The sequence below is a fragment of the Lemur catta genome, chromosome 1 (genome assembly GCF_020740605.2).
Source record: "Lemur catta isolate mLemCat1 chromosome 1, mLemCat1.pri, whole genome shotgun sequence".
NCBI lineage: Eukaryota > Metazoa > Chordata > Mammalia > Primates > Lemuridae > Lemur > Lemur catta.
In genome coordinates, this window is record NC_059128.1 from 162,735,835 (window position 1) to 162,749,287 (window position 13,453).

The window sequence follows — 13,453 nt, forward strand, 5'->3', positions numbered from 1 at the left end:
CTTGCCCAGAAGGGACACATGTTACTGCCTCCTATAATTCATTGGCCAAAGCAAATCACATGTCATGTCCAAGTTCATAGGGTGGAGAAGTGTTATATAATCCTCTCATGGGAGGAGCACTCCAGTAAGGGGTGGGGGCACTGAATTTGAGTGAGCAGTAAGGAAGTCAGCTGCAGGACCAGTGCCAGCAATCCTCGGACCTTGTACAGTACCTAAGTTAACAAGCCATATTTTCTCCTCCTCTCAATGAGTTCTTCTTTGGGGTCTTTTGGGCCCTTTCACACTGGGCCCACCTCTCCTGGTCAAGGCCGTCTCATTCTACCCCAGCACGTTTCCCTAACTTTGAATCTCAGAAAATAAGGACTGGAAGCTCAAGACTGTTCCCTCCAAGAAGGCCCTAGCCTTATACAAGTTGGCCTCCTCCTTTTTCGACAGTATGTTCAGCATTCTGTTGGCTGCCTGCTCTACTCCCTACTCAGAGGTAATGTCTGGGTAGGGGACCATCTGAGTAATGGGTTACATAGCTAGCTCCAATCCCAGGCCCAGTCATGGAGGGCTTCAGAAGTTTGAGCCACCATTTCTTCCCTGTTCATGATTTCTTCCATGCAGCAATGCTGAGTAGTTGTAGAATATATGCCACACACATTGGATATAAAACAATAGAATCAATTAGTGTCAACAAAGTAGTATGTCTATAGCACTCAAGAAGTTCTCAAAACATGCACGCTCACATTTATGTATGTATTCTAAATCTAAGACCCTTCCCTCTTTGATCACTGTATCAGTTGAATTCACTTGAAAATAAAGAAAACTCAAAAAATTGTGGCTTTAATAACTAGATATTTAAGGCAGGATGTTTTTTCATGTAACATGAAGTTTTAAGCTAAGCAGAGTTTCTACAGAAAGAAGCCCAATGATACTAACAAACACCCAGGCTCTTTCTCTTTTTCTACTTCTCCATCTTTCATGTAATGATTTTCATGCACATGTTGGTTAATTCATGGTCCTCCAATGGCTGCGGCCCCTCCAAGCCTCATTACTGTGTCCAAGAAGGAAAAGAGAAAGGAAGGGACAATGGACAAGGGGCTTTTCTTTAAGAGGCTTTGCCTTTTTATTCAGGAAGTGACATACTAGGGACTTCCTCCAGGAGCTCTGCCTGTATCTCATTTATTTGAAGTGTGTCATATGGTCCCCTAGCTGTAATAGAGGCTAGAAAATAAAATCTTCAGCTTTTACACCCTCTGTAGTTGAGACAGGTCAGGGAGGAGGTAGAGGTTGAATTTAGGTCAGCCAGCCTACAATGTCTGCCAGGATTCCTCTTTCGAGGGGTTTTACCCAGTATCTCTTTGTCTGACTTGTACAGTTCCCACAAAGTCACCTACTTCTGTGCCCAAATTAAGCATTTGCATTCACCTCCTTGAGAAAACACATGATTTTGCTATCGGGAGTGGTTAGTATACCAAGCTTCCTTGTTTGAGCAGTCCTTCCTTGGTAAGCAGTGTAACGCAGGTGGTTTTCATCCAAGTGTGTGTAAGCCATATTAGTCTTTGGTGATCAAAATTATGCAAAGAAATAGATAACTGCTTTTTGGTATATCTGAGAGACACCAGTCAATATTAACCTGACCTATCCGATTTGCACCATCCTTGCATTTTTTATTCTGTTCTTGGTTCGAATTCACTTTTCCTCAGATTATTAATTTTTAAAATACTAACTGAAATGTTTTATTTTCAATTTTACTCCACACTATTTGACTTCCTAACATGTACCAATACAGCGCATGTGAAGGGCCTGCTTTTAACAGGGCATAAAAAATTCCTATTACACTCTTTCCCCAGGGAAACGGGGATCTCTAGATAAGCAAGGAAGCCATTTTAAGTGATTCTTCCCTAAATAAAAAATGTTTCAAAAGAATTTGCTGTCTTTCTTCATAGAATCTTCCAGTTACAGGTACAATAACAATGTAGTTGTAAAAACACTACCAAACTTCCCAAAAGGGATGGACAAATAAGAACCTAAAAATTCCAATAGTCTGTGTGCTGAAGCCAATAGTAAACAGAGGTTAAGGGGAAAAGCAAAGTCAAATATAATTATTGTCATGGTACATACGACAATATTATTCTTTGGGTTTAGTGAGATGCAAGGAAATGTGGACAAAGAAGAAATGGATTCATATTTCAGTCTTAAGCAAGACTCTGCACACATGTTTAAATTTGCCTGTTCGGTGTGTTCAATGCAAAGAGTTCTCTGCAATGTGCCTGTCCTCACCTGATGTTCGGCAGCACCACCACGACCCTTCCAGTAAAGACTGACAGTAGCACTGAGGATAACAGAGAGTGTCTCAGGACACCTATCTCTCCCCTCGGCTGGTCTTCAGAGCAGAACATGGCTTGATGGCTGCTGTACATTCTCTATCTACTGCTCAAGGGGGAAAAGAAATACCAGAAATGGAAGACAAAAGTGGCCACTTAATTTTAAACTGAGAAACCCTAGAAGATTCTCAATATTGTAGCTAAACATGATTTCCAGAGAGTTTACAGACATAAACTGAGGTCTTATTTCTGTCATCTCCTCTGCCACTGCTTCCTCCCCATCAAAGATATATAGTAAAAAAAGAGAAGAATATATTTTGGAACTTATATTCTCAGAAAAATCACATAAGATAGAAATTCTCTATAGAGACCTTGAAGAAAAAACAATATAGAATCAATATGCAACCCGATTTGCACTTAAGATGAGGTGGCACTTTGGCAGTGAGGGTAACTCTGTCCATGCCAAATGACGTGTTCAGTCTTCTAAATTTGCAAAGCTATGCCTGAGGTTTATTTGTAGGTCTAATTCACACAAAAATGTTTAAAATGGCATTCAGGACCACGATAGTGATTTAACTAGCCAATGCCAATAATTTTGTCTCTGACAAAATGCAGAATTTTTCTGGGGGAGTGTAGTTAAGCTACATGACCTCAATCTCAGAGACTATCTCCACTTTTTCTTTATTAATCTATTATAAACATACCATAATGTCTTTAAAGCAACTTTGAGCCAATACCAGCAGGTAATGTGTTGTGTAGTTATTGACACATATATCCATCTCATTACAACCCCTTAGGTTAATATGTTCTACATCTTCGATCAGACGAGTAAGATTTGAAAATCAGATCAATGAAACTATAGTCAAGTGTTCAGGATTAAGAACTATGGGCAATATTGGGCAATTTCATTATACTAACACAGTTTTCTAATACACAGAAGATTAGATTGAAGAATTTATGTTCCCATGTATCCCTGTCATGGTAAGTTCTGATATTTATGTAAAGTAAAAGTAAGAATTATGAAACATAGACATTTAAAATTACCATTGGATTCATGCACACATATACAATCAGAGCTTTAAGGAACCTTCTGAAACATCTAGTACCTCTCCTTATTTTATAGAAAAGGAAACCAAAATCAGGAGTACTGAATTCCTCAAGGCCATACAATAAGCTAGTAGAAAAGCTGGAACTAGAAGGACAATTTTTACTTTTAATCAAACACCCTTCCTCCACAACATAAAGTTAGAAACTCAAGAATATATTCCTACAACCTGTTTAAGGATGGAATGATAAAAACTTATCAAGAAAGAGGCTTCTGGCTGTCTCCCAAAGATCATATTCCCTTTCTTCTTTCCTCCTCCTCCTCCTCCTCCTCCTTCTTCTTCTTTTTCTTTTTTTTAAACATTGTCTCACTCTGTTGCTAGGGTAGAGGAGAGTAGTGTCTTTGTCTTCATAGCTCACTGCAACCTCAAACTCCTAGGCTCAGGCTATCTTCCTGCCTCAGCCTCCGTAGTAGCTAAGAATACATGCACATGCCACCACGTCTGGCTAATTTTATTATTTTTTGTGGAGACTGGATCTCACTATGTTGCTCAGGCTGATCTCAAACTCCTGGGCTCAAGTGATCCTTCTGCCTTGGCCTCCCAAAGTGCTGGGATTACAGGTGTGAGCCATCATGCCCAGCTCCTTTCTTCTATAGTGAAATTCTACACCTTCTTCTATACCCCATTCTGACTGGGCATATGGCTGCCACTATGCAACCTACAGTTCTGTAGCCTGGTGAGAGCCCATATGGGGCCATGTAACTGGGGAGTTGCTTATACAAGGACCAAGCCAGGCTAGGCTCCCAGGGGCCACCAGAATGGAGAGCAGGTTCAGTTGGCTACTCCTCAGCCACAACCAGCAACGGCCTGGCATGGAATAGAGGCCCTTCTTCCTCCACTGCCACATCTGCTGGCTGCCATTTTTGAGAGAATCAGAGAAAGAAGCTTTAATCTGATCCTGAAATGCAGGGACTGAATTTACCCCAAAAGGGTAACACCAGCAGAGGCTGAAATATTACTGACATGCCAGATTAGAGCTTGCCTTCCTCCCTTTCCCACACTCTTCCTGAGACTCCAGGGAGGACTACTGATGAAAGTAAAATATATAAGGAAGTTGCCTTTTGCTCCCACATCTGAAGCATCAGTGAATATTTGGCCTTAGCAACTCTTATAATATCAATAGCAGTGGTTTTTTTTAAAGATGAGCAATCTGTGTATCTGCTACCAATCCTGTGATAAGAAAGTGTGGTACTTATATAACACCAGTCTTGCAGCACTTTGCTACAATAGTGTTTACTTATTGGATACAAGAGTATAATTTTTTGTGGCCCCAATGTGAATTCTAAGTGGCAATTGTTTCTGCTTGGAATCAAAATAAAAAATGTATTCCCCTTTTTGTTATTTTGAATACATCTGTGGTCCAGTTGCAACATCTGGAAACTGTTCAATCTAGCTCTTTTTACAAATGAAAATATTTCTAATATTAATTTTGTTTTTTAAAGAGATGGATATTTACTTAAATTGGGGCTGTTTGATATAAAATGTTCAGTGTTAGAAAAAAACAGATTTGTTTAATTTGTGGCTTAAAACAAAAGCTTTAGTGATACTGAATTCTGGGGAATTTTATTTTTACTTGTCAGACTTTGCACAAATGCCTATTAAACATTTGAATGGTCTATTAACAGAGTAGCATTCCTTTTAAACAATAAGCAGAAATGTCAAGAAAACTCAAATGATTTTAGACTTGAAACATAGCCAAGCAGTCTTTTGTTCATTTTTAAATCGTGTTTTAAATTAAATAAGAATTTTTGAAGTTCTTTAAGAGAAGACTTATAATTTGCTATCATGTGTGCTTAAAATTGGGTTAAACTTTCCTATAATATTACTATTATTCTAAGGTAAAAGGAAATCAAAATCTAATTTTTACACTATTCAATTAAGGTCAAAGTTGGTGTGTCTAATGTTAAAGTTTATTTGTAGCCCACCAGTAAACAAAGGAAGGAAATTAAGAAACTTGTAATGAATGGCTAAATATGATTTTTTTCTGATTGCCTGCTTTAAAATTGTTATACAGATTCTGAAATTAATACATGTCCTATGTGGAAAATTTGAAAGGTTTAGATTAATATGATGAAGATAGACCCATAGATGGGATCCATAAGTCCTAACTCTAAGAGATAACACAACCGCTCTTTTTATATTATAGTATATCTCTTTATGCTTTTGTCAATTTGCTATATTTTAAAAGACTTTAAATCTACCAAACCAGCAATATGGAATTACATTTTGTTAATCTGGTAGACAATATATCACCATGTTTCTCTCTTTTTTTGCTTCTAAGATAGCTTAAAATATTAACTAAAAATGGCAGCAACCAACAAAACAATCAACCAACAAATATCAAGGGATCTCATCATACTTTATAGTTAATACTGCTTTAAGAACTATGGGGAATAATGCATATGATTGATTTATGCCTTAGAGAACTTATAGGTTATATGCAAGATGAGACAAACATGTAGGAAACCATTAAAAACCAAAATAGGGCCAGGTGCAGTTGTTCACACCTGTACTCCTAGCACTTTGGGAGGCTGAGGCAGGAGGACTGCTTAAGGTCAGGAGTTGAGACCAGCCTCGGTAACATAGTGATACCTTGTTTCTTCAAAAAATATATATTTTTTTTTAAGTTAGCTGGGCATTAAGTTTTTTTAAGTTAGCTGGACACCTGTAGTCCCAGCTACCCAGACTGTGGTGAAAGGATCACTTGAGCCCAGGAGTTCAAGGCTGCAGTGAGCTATGATTGTGCCACTGCACTGTACTCAGCCTGGGTTACAGAGCAAGACCCTGTCTCTGAGGGGGACAAAAAAAGGACAATAAATGTTATAATAGCTGTTATTTTATTATTTTAGTGATTATTAGTAGAGATAATATAAGTGAGTCTGTGGCTTAATCAGGGTCGATTTTCAGAGATGCCAATTCAGAGCCTGTATCACTGAGCCTCGACACCAGCACCGGAACTGCTTACATCCAGACTTCATGTTAATTTAGTTTAGTTTAGTTTCTAAAATACGTATTATTTAATCACTTTTAGTCATGCATTCTTTGACCTACAGCCAAAAAAGCATCTAAAGTGGTAGGGGCTGTAGCAGGAGTAGGTTCTTTCAGAAGGAGGTATGAGGGCAGCAAGGAGGAAATTATTGACATTTCTGGTATAGTTTTTCATGTGCCAGGCATGGTCTTAAGTGCCATATACCCTATCTAGCCTATCCTTTTCCTGGTCCTCTAAGGTACAGCAATATTATCTCCTTTTTATGGATGAGAACATGGAGCTTCAGAGAGGGTAGGTACATTGCCCAAGGTCATTAAGTGCTGAGCCAGAGACAATGCTGACCCAATGCAAATCCAAAAACTTGCTATACTCCCTCCTCACTTTCACAGATACTGCCATCCAAAATGGCACATTACATACTGTGGGCACTGAAATGGCTATGAAAGGTGAAGATAAAGGTGGAAAAGGCAGAGAAAATTTCACAGGAAAGCAGAAACTTGATTAGACCTTCAAGAATAGGTAGAATTCAGAGAGGAAAAGCAAGGCTGGAAAGGCATTCTAAATGGAAGGAACACAGAAGGCTGTATGAGAAGGGAATGTTGGTGAGACAATCTGATGAGGGCTAGGCTGGTGGGGTCATATATTGAAGGGTTCTAAGAGCCAAGCTGAAAAGCTTGAATTTAATATAATAAAGTTGGTACTAGGGAACAGTGGAAGGCTTGTGAGCAGAGCAGAAGAGCAATATATTGACAGTAGTGTTCGATGGAGATTTAAGGTGGCATGGACAGCTATTGGAATTATCCAGCCACAAAATGAAAAGAACATGGCCTGATTTTTTTTAACCAAAAATATATCCTATGGTTTAAGAGAAAGCAGTGGAATGGAAAAGGAAGATGGGTTATAGAATCAATTTAAAAGAAAACTAATAGAACTTGTTGACTGACCAGATATGGGAGATGACAAAGAATGTTACCCTCAACTATCTTTTTTTTTCTTAAGTAAGTGTATTCTCTTTGTCTGTTCCTTATTTACTCTATGATTTTCCTGTGACTTGTGTTCTATTCTGTCCTCTCATCTCCTCTTTCTTGTCCATGCTGGCTGAAATGCTAGCTGCAGCTATATAAAACATAGCTTTTTCCAAAATGGTTTTGAAATTATAGTCAGATTTTTTTCAGTCAATTCCACATAAGACACAGGAAAAATCCTTCATAGGGGAAAAAAATAGCTTCTCCTTTTTATAGTAATCAGATATTAATTTATCTTTGTGTTAATCAAGGCGTTATCAGAGTGTTTCCTGTTACTCTGTAAATGCTGACCCTGTGAATGTTGTATTTATTACCTGTTTCGCCTCTTTACAGATATTCTTACTCTAAATTGAGGGGATCGGGGCAAGAATAGAATTTCAAAAGTTGTTGGACCTCAACACACTCATGCCCTCAGCAAATTGCTTTCAGATTATCACATTGCCTAACAAATGCAATATATAGAATAGCTCTTTAGAAATCACACCTAACAGTTATCCCTCTCTCTGGCAATTCTTTGAGTTCCTAAACAATGTTGTTTGAAAATGGAGGGCTAACTTACTTGAGTAACAGCTCTCATCTGGTTTGTTAGGAAGATGTCCAGAAAAGATGGTTAAAGGCAATGAAAGATTCGATGATTGATGTTACACCAGACATTTCCTTTCCTCCTTGTTTGTGGCTTAAATCTCTTCAGTTTAGGGAAAGAAATTCTTGGAAATGAATATTACTCCAGTTCATTACACTGGACTAGAACTTCAAAGAGGCACCAGTACCACTGCACCTTTGCCTGAAGGGCTGAGGAGGAAAATAAAGGAGGAAGCCAGACTCCCACAAAGCAATATGAAAAGACCAGCAACCCAGAAGAAAAATGGCCGAAGGGTATGAACGAGCCATGTGCAGAAGAGGAACTTGAACAATTAACAAACAGAAAAAAAAAAAAGGCTCAACTCCACAAACAATCAGGGAAATGCAAAGTAAAATGAAAATGAGATGCCTTTTCTTGACTATAGGTTGGCAAATTAAAGAGTGGTAATACCAATACTGGCAAGTAGATAGACAAATGAAGACCCTCACTAATAGATGGTGGGTGTAAATTTATATCTACTGATACAACACTTTAAAGGGTAGTTTCATGGTATTAATATCTATTAAAATCTAAAACGTGCATATCCATGACCCAGCAGTTATACTTCTTAGTGTTCACCCCAGAAAACTACTCAGGTAGCTCAATGAGACAGTTTCATCATATATTATCTGTAACAATGAAAAAGTAGAAACAACCTAAATGTTCTTTGACCAGCGAATGGCTAATAACTATGGCATATCCATTAATAACTTTTGTATAAAAGTATGCCTCGGTTAAAAGGAATTAGGTAGGACTATATACAGTCATGAGAAATTTCTGAGTAGCTGGGTGTGTGGTGTACACCTGTGGTCCCAGCTACTCAGGAAGCTGAGGTAGGAGAATTGCTTGAGCCCAGGAGTTCCAGGCCAGCCTGGAATTAATAGAAGTAAGATGGTTAGAATAATGCCTGGCACATAGTACGTACCGTATCAGTATCAGTACCTGTGTCATTATTGTTACTTTTAACAAGTCAATCACTTTTCAGAGTTACATGTTTAGGCAAGGCTTATGAGTCCATTGTGAAGATTAGGTCAGTTTGCTTCAGATCAACCCCAAAATTCAAGCAACCTGCTTAGGAGATTAAGTGCTGAATGAATATTATGCAGGTACTAGGGTTAAAGGTGAGCAAGCAGAGCTTAAGCAACATTGGATTGATATCTCTGCCACGTATGCACAAGTGTGTGCAAGATGTGTGTTGCTATGCTGGACCATGTGAACACGGACCTAGTAGAAGATGAGACACCATACCTTGAGATTTAAATGGAATTGGCTTAAACCTCACCTCATATGTGGTAGGAATAGCACATACCTCTTCCTATCTCTCTGGGAATTCTAAGAGTATCAATAATGCTTCTCCAGGTCACTTTTGGCTCCAAGCTACTTTTCCTGCTGAATTATTTCATTTGTGGATCATCTTGCTCCCCAGCATGCAGTTTCTACACCATGTTGCAACAAAGAGGGAAAAGAGGCCCTTTCCTTGACACCCATCACAAAATATCACTGGCATAAGGCACTTGTGTATGTAGTAGGACCTTCTTACAGGTTGGAAGCAATAGAGGGGCATTATACTACAGAATCACAGAGCAAAGAGTCATAAATCTTTTAGCTGTTAACCATCTTCTTAAAAGCAGTTTGGCTGGCCTCACTTGTCACCTATTTTAGTCAAGGTTCTTTGTTGCAAGCAAGAGCCACAGAAGTTTTGGCTGATTCAAGCAGGAAAAGAACTTATTAAAATTTATTGGGTAACTAGCTCACAGAATCTCAAAAAGAACTGAAGAGCCAGGTTGGAAGTCTGTGTCTCCAGCAAGGACACATAAAATCATGCTGCAGAACTGGTCCAGTGAAGAAGCCTCAGCTGTCACTGCTGGGCACTGAGTTACATCATGGCTTGCACAACTGACAGCAGTGGACATTGCAGCTTCAACTGATGCCGTGGCTACTGCTGCTGTTGATACCCTTCTCCAGAATATATTCTCTGCAGTGTCTCCTTTATGGCATCATTAGACCCCTGTTCAAAATTTAGGCTGGGTACATCTTATTTGTGTTGTGTAAGTCATGTGCCTAGGTTCTAGCTGCTAGAGAGGCTAGGAAAGTGGGCTCTTTACTTTAAGGTGAGGGATTCTCAAATCCAAGGATACAAGTTGTTTATGACAAATGTTCTCTATAGCAATGCTTCTTGACCTTCGATGTGCATGTGAGCTGTTCGGAGGTCTTGTTAAAGTGCAGATTCTGTTTCAGTAGATCCAGGATGGGGTCTGAGATGTTACAGCACCCAAGTGACGTGAAACTGCTGGTCTGCAGATTACACTTTGAGTAACAAGGCTCTGTAGCACCGATTTTCAAACTTGGCTGCATACTAGAGTAACTTGAGAAACATTTTTCAAAAAATACTGACATCTGGGTCTCACACTCAGCTTATTTAATTGGTCTGGGGTGTGGCATGGGCATATGAATTTGTTAAAGCTCCCTGATGATTCTAATGTACTAGGATAGCACTTTTCACTGCAGGCTCCAACTTCTTGTCACTTTGCAAGGTTGTTTCTTTTCCCCACATTCTAAGATTTCCACTTTCCCTACCTTGCTTTATTTCCTCCCCTTGAAATTCAATTACTCTCATGTTTTACCTCAGAACAATTTGACACTCTACCTCTTAGTCCCTTGGGTCTTATTTTGCATATCTAAAGAGTTCTGCTAATCCAGTGTTTCCCAAAAGTATGTTATTTGTTGCCCTGGGAGAATGTGATTTGAAGCGTTTTACATTTTAATAGTTCTGTATTTATTTTAATATGTATTGTTAAAATATGTAACTAACTCAATAAGTCTGATTTCACAAATATTTGTTTAGGACAACACAAGTCAATTTTTAAAAAATAGGTAAATAATAATAGAGATTCAGGGCAGATACAACAAAAGTCATGAAGATAGTTTGCAAGTGAATGAAGTTGGAGAGTGCCCATACTAATGTGAGCCTTCTATCCAAAGTTCTGGGCTGTGGGAGCACAGACTAACTGGCATACGTGGTAAAAGATATCAACCTTTTTTTCTCCCTCCTCTATTGGTCTATGGAGGATAAAGATTTATTCCTTAATTGATATGGATTATACTAATCTTAACACATTGAAATGGTTATAGTCAATTTTGATCTTAAATAACAATTCTTTTTCTATTAATAGATTTCATATGTTTTCAAGAAAACAGCGCCAAACTTTGAAAAATTCATGATCTAAAGGAAAATGTAAGAATCACTAATGGAACATAAAATATGAACAGGATAAATTCCTAAACCAGATAATCTTTGAGAAGAAAATGGGTGAAATACCTTAGAATTGTTGAGAGCTAATACACAAATCCAGAGAGCCCTAAAATTCTTAAGCAGGAGAAATTTTTTAAACCCCACACCTAGTTACATCGTTATGAAACTTCAGAACACCAAAGAAAAATAGATCTTAATCAGCAATAAGACAGCAGAATTCTCAGTAGCAATAGAAACCCAAAAATAACAGAATAATATGTTCAACATTCTTAGAGAAAAACTAGGATTATAAATCCAGCAGAATTATTGTGAAGAAACATGGGCAAAATAAAAATATTTCAGGTGGAAAAAATATACGTACACACAATTCAAAAGAAGCTTCTTCTGTAAGTTTTTGATATTTTAACTTTCTTTTTTGTATGCCATTCTCAGTCATGGTGAGAGTTTACCACATCACACTCTCACTCAAGGAAATTCTAAAGAATTTATTACAGGCACAAGAAAAATAATCCAGAAGGAAGATCTAGGATATGCAAAGAAATGGTAAGCAAAATGTTACATATGCAGGTGAGTCTAAAAATATGATGTCTAATTTATAGGAGAAAAACAGGATAGAACTAAAATAGTGAATAACATAAATTAAGAAAGGGGTGTGCTGAGTTAAAACATCCTAAGGCCTTTGCATTATGTAAGAGGAGAGAAAAGATATTTGTTAGCTTTATATTTTAAATTTACATGTTAAAATAGTAAAATAATCACTTAAAAATATGCAGAGTGTATTACTCCAAATGAGAGAAAAAACAAAATACACATACACACAATCCAAAAGAAGCTTCTTCTGTAAGTTTTTGATATTTTAAATTTCTTTTTTGTATGCCATTCTCCTTCATGGTAAATAGTGTTTCATAATTTTTTATTGTGAGCTTATTTTTAAAGGATCCTTTTCTTAGAGAATCCCTTTTAGCCTAGGTTGGGGAAGCATCCCGCCAAGTTGGTTCTATGTTTGTCTCTGCCAGGCATGCCAGATGCATCATGTCTGGATCTTTTTAGGGAGAAGGAGGTAATGAAGGTAGGAGGATCAATTTTTTGGCTTTTGAGATTCCAATAACTCATAAGTGCCATAAATGTAAACTCAAAACACTGATGAAATGTAGGTCTAGGGTTTCAAATTTTTTTTTTTTTTTTTTTGAGACAGAGTCTCACTCTGTTGCCCAGGCTAGAGTGAGTGCCGTGGCGTCAGCCTAGCTCACAGCAACCTCAAACTCCTGGGTTTAAGCAATCCTTCTGCCTCAGCCTCCCGACTAGCTGGGACTACAGGCATGTGCCACCATGCCCGGCTAATTTTTTCTATATATACTTTTAGTTGTCCAGATAATTTCTTTCTATTTTTAGTAGAGATGGGGTCTCGCTCTTGCTCAGGCTGGTCTCGAACTCTTGACCTCGAGCGATCCACCTGCCTCGGCCTCCCAGAGTGCTAGGATTACAGGCATGAGCCACCGCGCCCGGCCTAGGGTTTCAAATTTTGAACAGTTAAACGTGCTTTTTTCTTTTTATCCAGAGATGGGACAAGCTTGCTCATAGGCTTGTCCATGGATGTTTTACATTTTCCCTACTCCACCCTTTCCCTGAGGATGATGTCTTTTCAGGGACAATGGCTTTTTGTGGGTACTCAGTTCCAGCTCCCACCCTGAGCCCTCATCTCCTGCCCCTATACATCCAGGCCTCAAGCCACAGAGATTAACACCACGTTGCCCACACTTATGATGACCATAGCAAGCAAACCATTTTCAGTGCTAAAACCAGAAAAGTCCTGGGCAAACTAGTATGATTGGTGGCCCTACAACCCAGCCCCTGTACCCAGGGCCAGAGAAGAATCAGTTCAACGAGTCACTGCTCTGGTTTTCAGTTTATTTTCGTTTTCAGCACCTTGAAGTTTCTCCTCATTTCTTATGAGTTTAGCTGTGTATTGAAAATATAGTTATTATTTTATCCAGCATTGCTAGGTGTTAGTAATAAGAGTTTTCATGTTACAGAAGTCTACCATTTTTCCATCTTAGAAATTAACACTTAAATGCTTTTCATAAGTACAAAAGTAAAGTTTGAGGATAAAAGTCATAGCCAGTTACCCCTATGGGTATAAATAAGG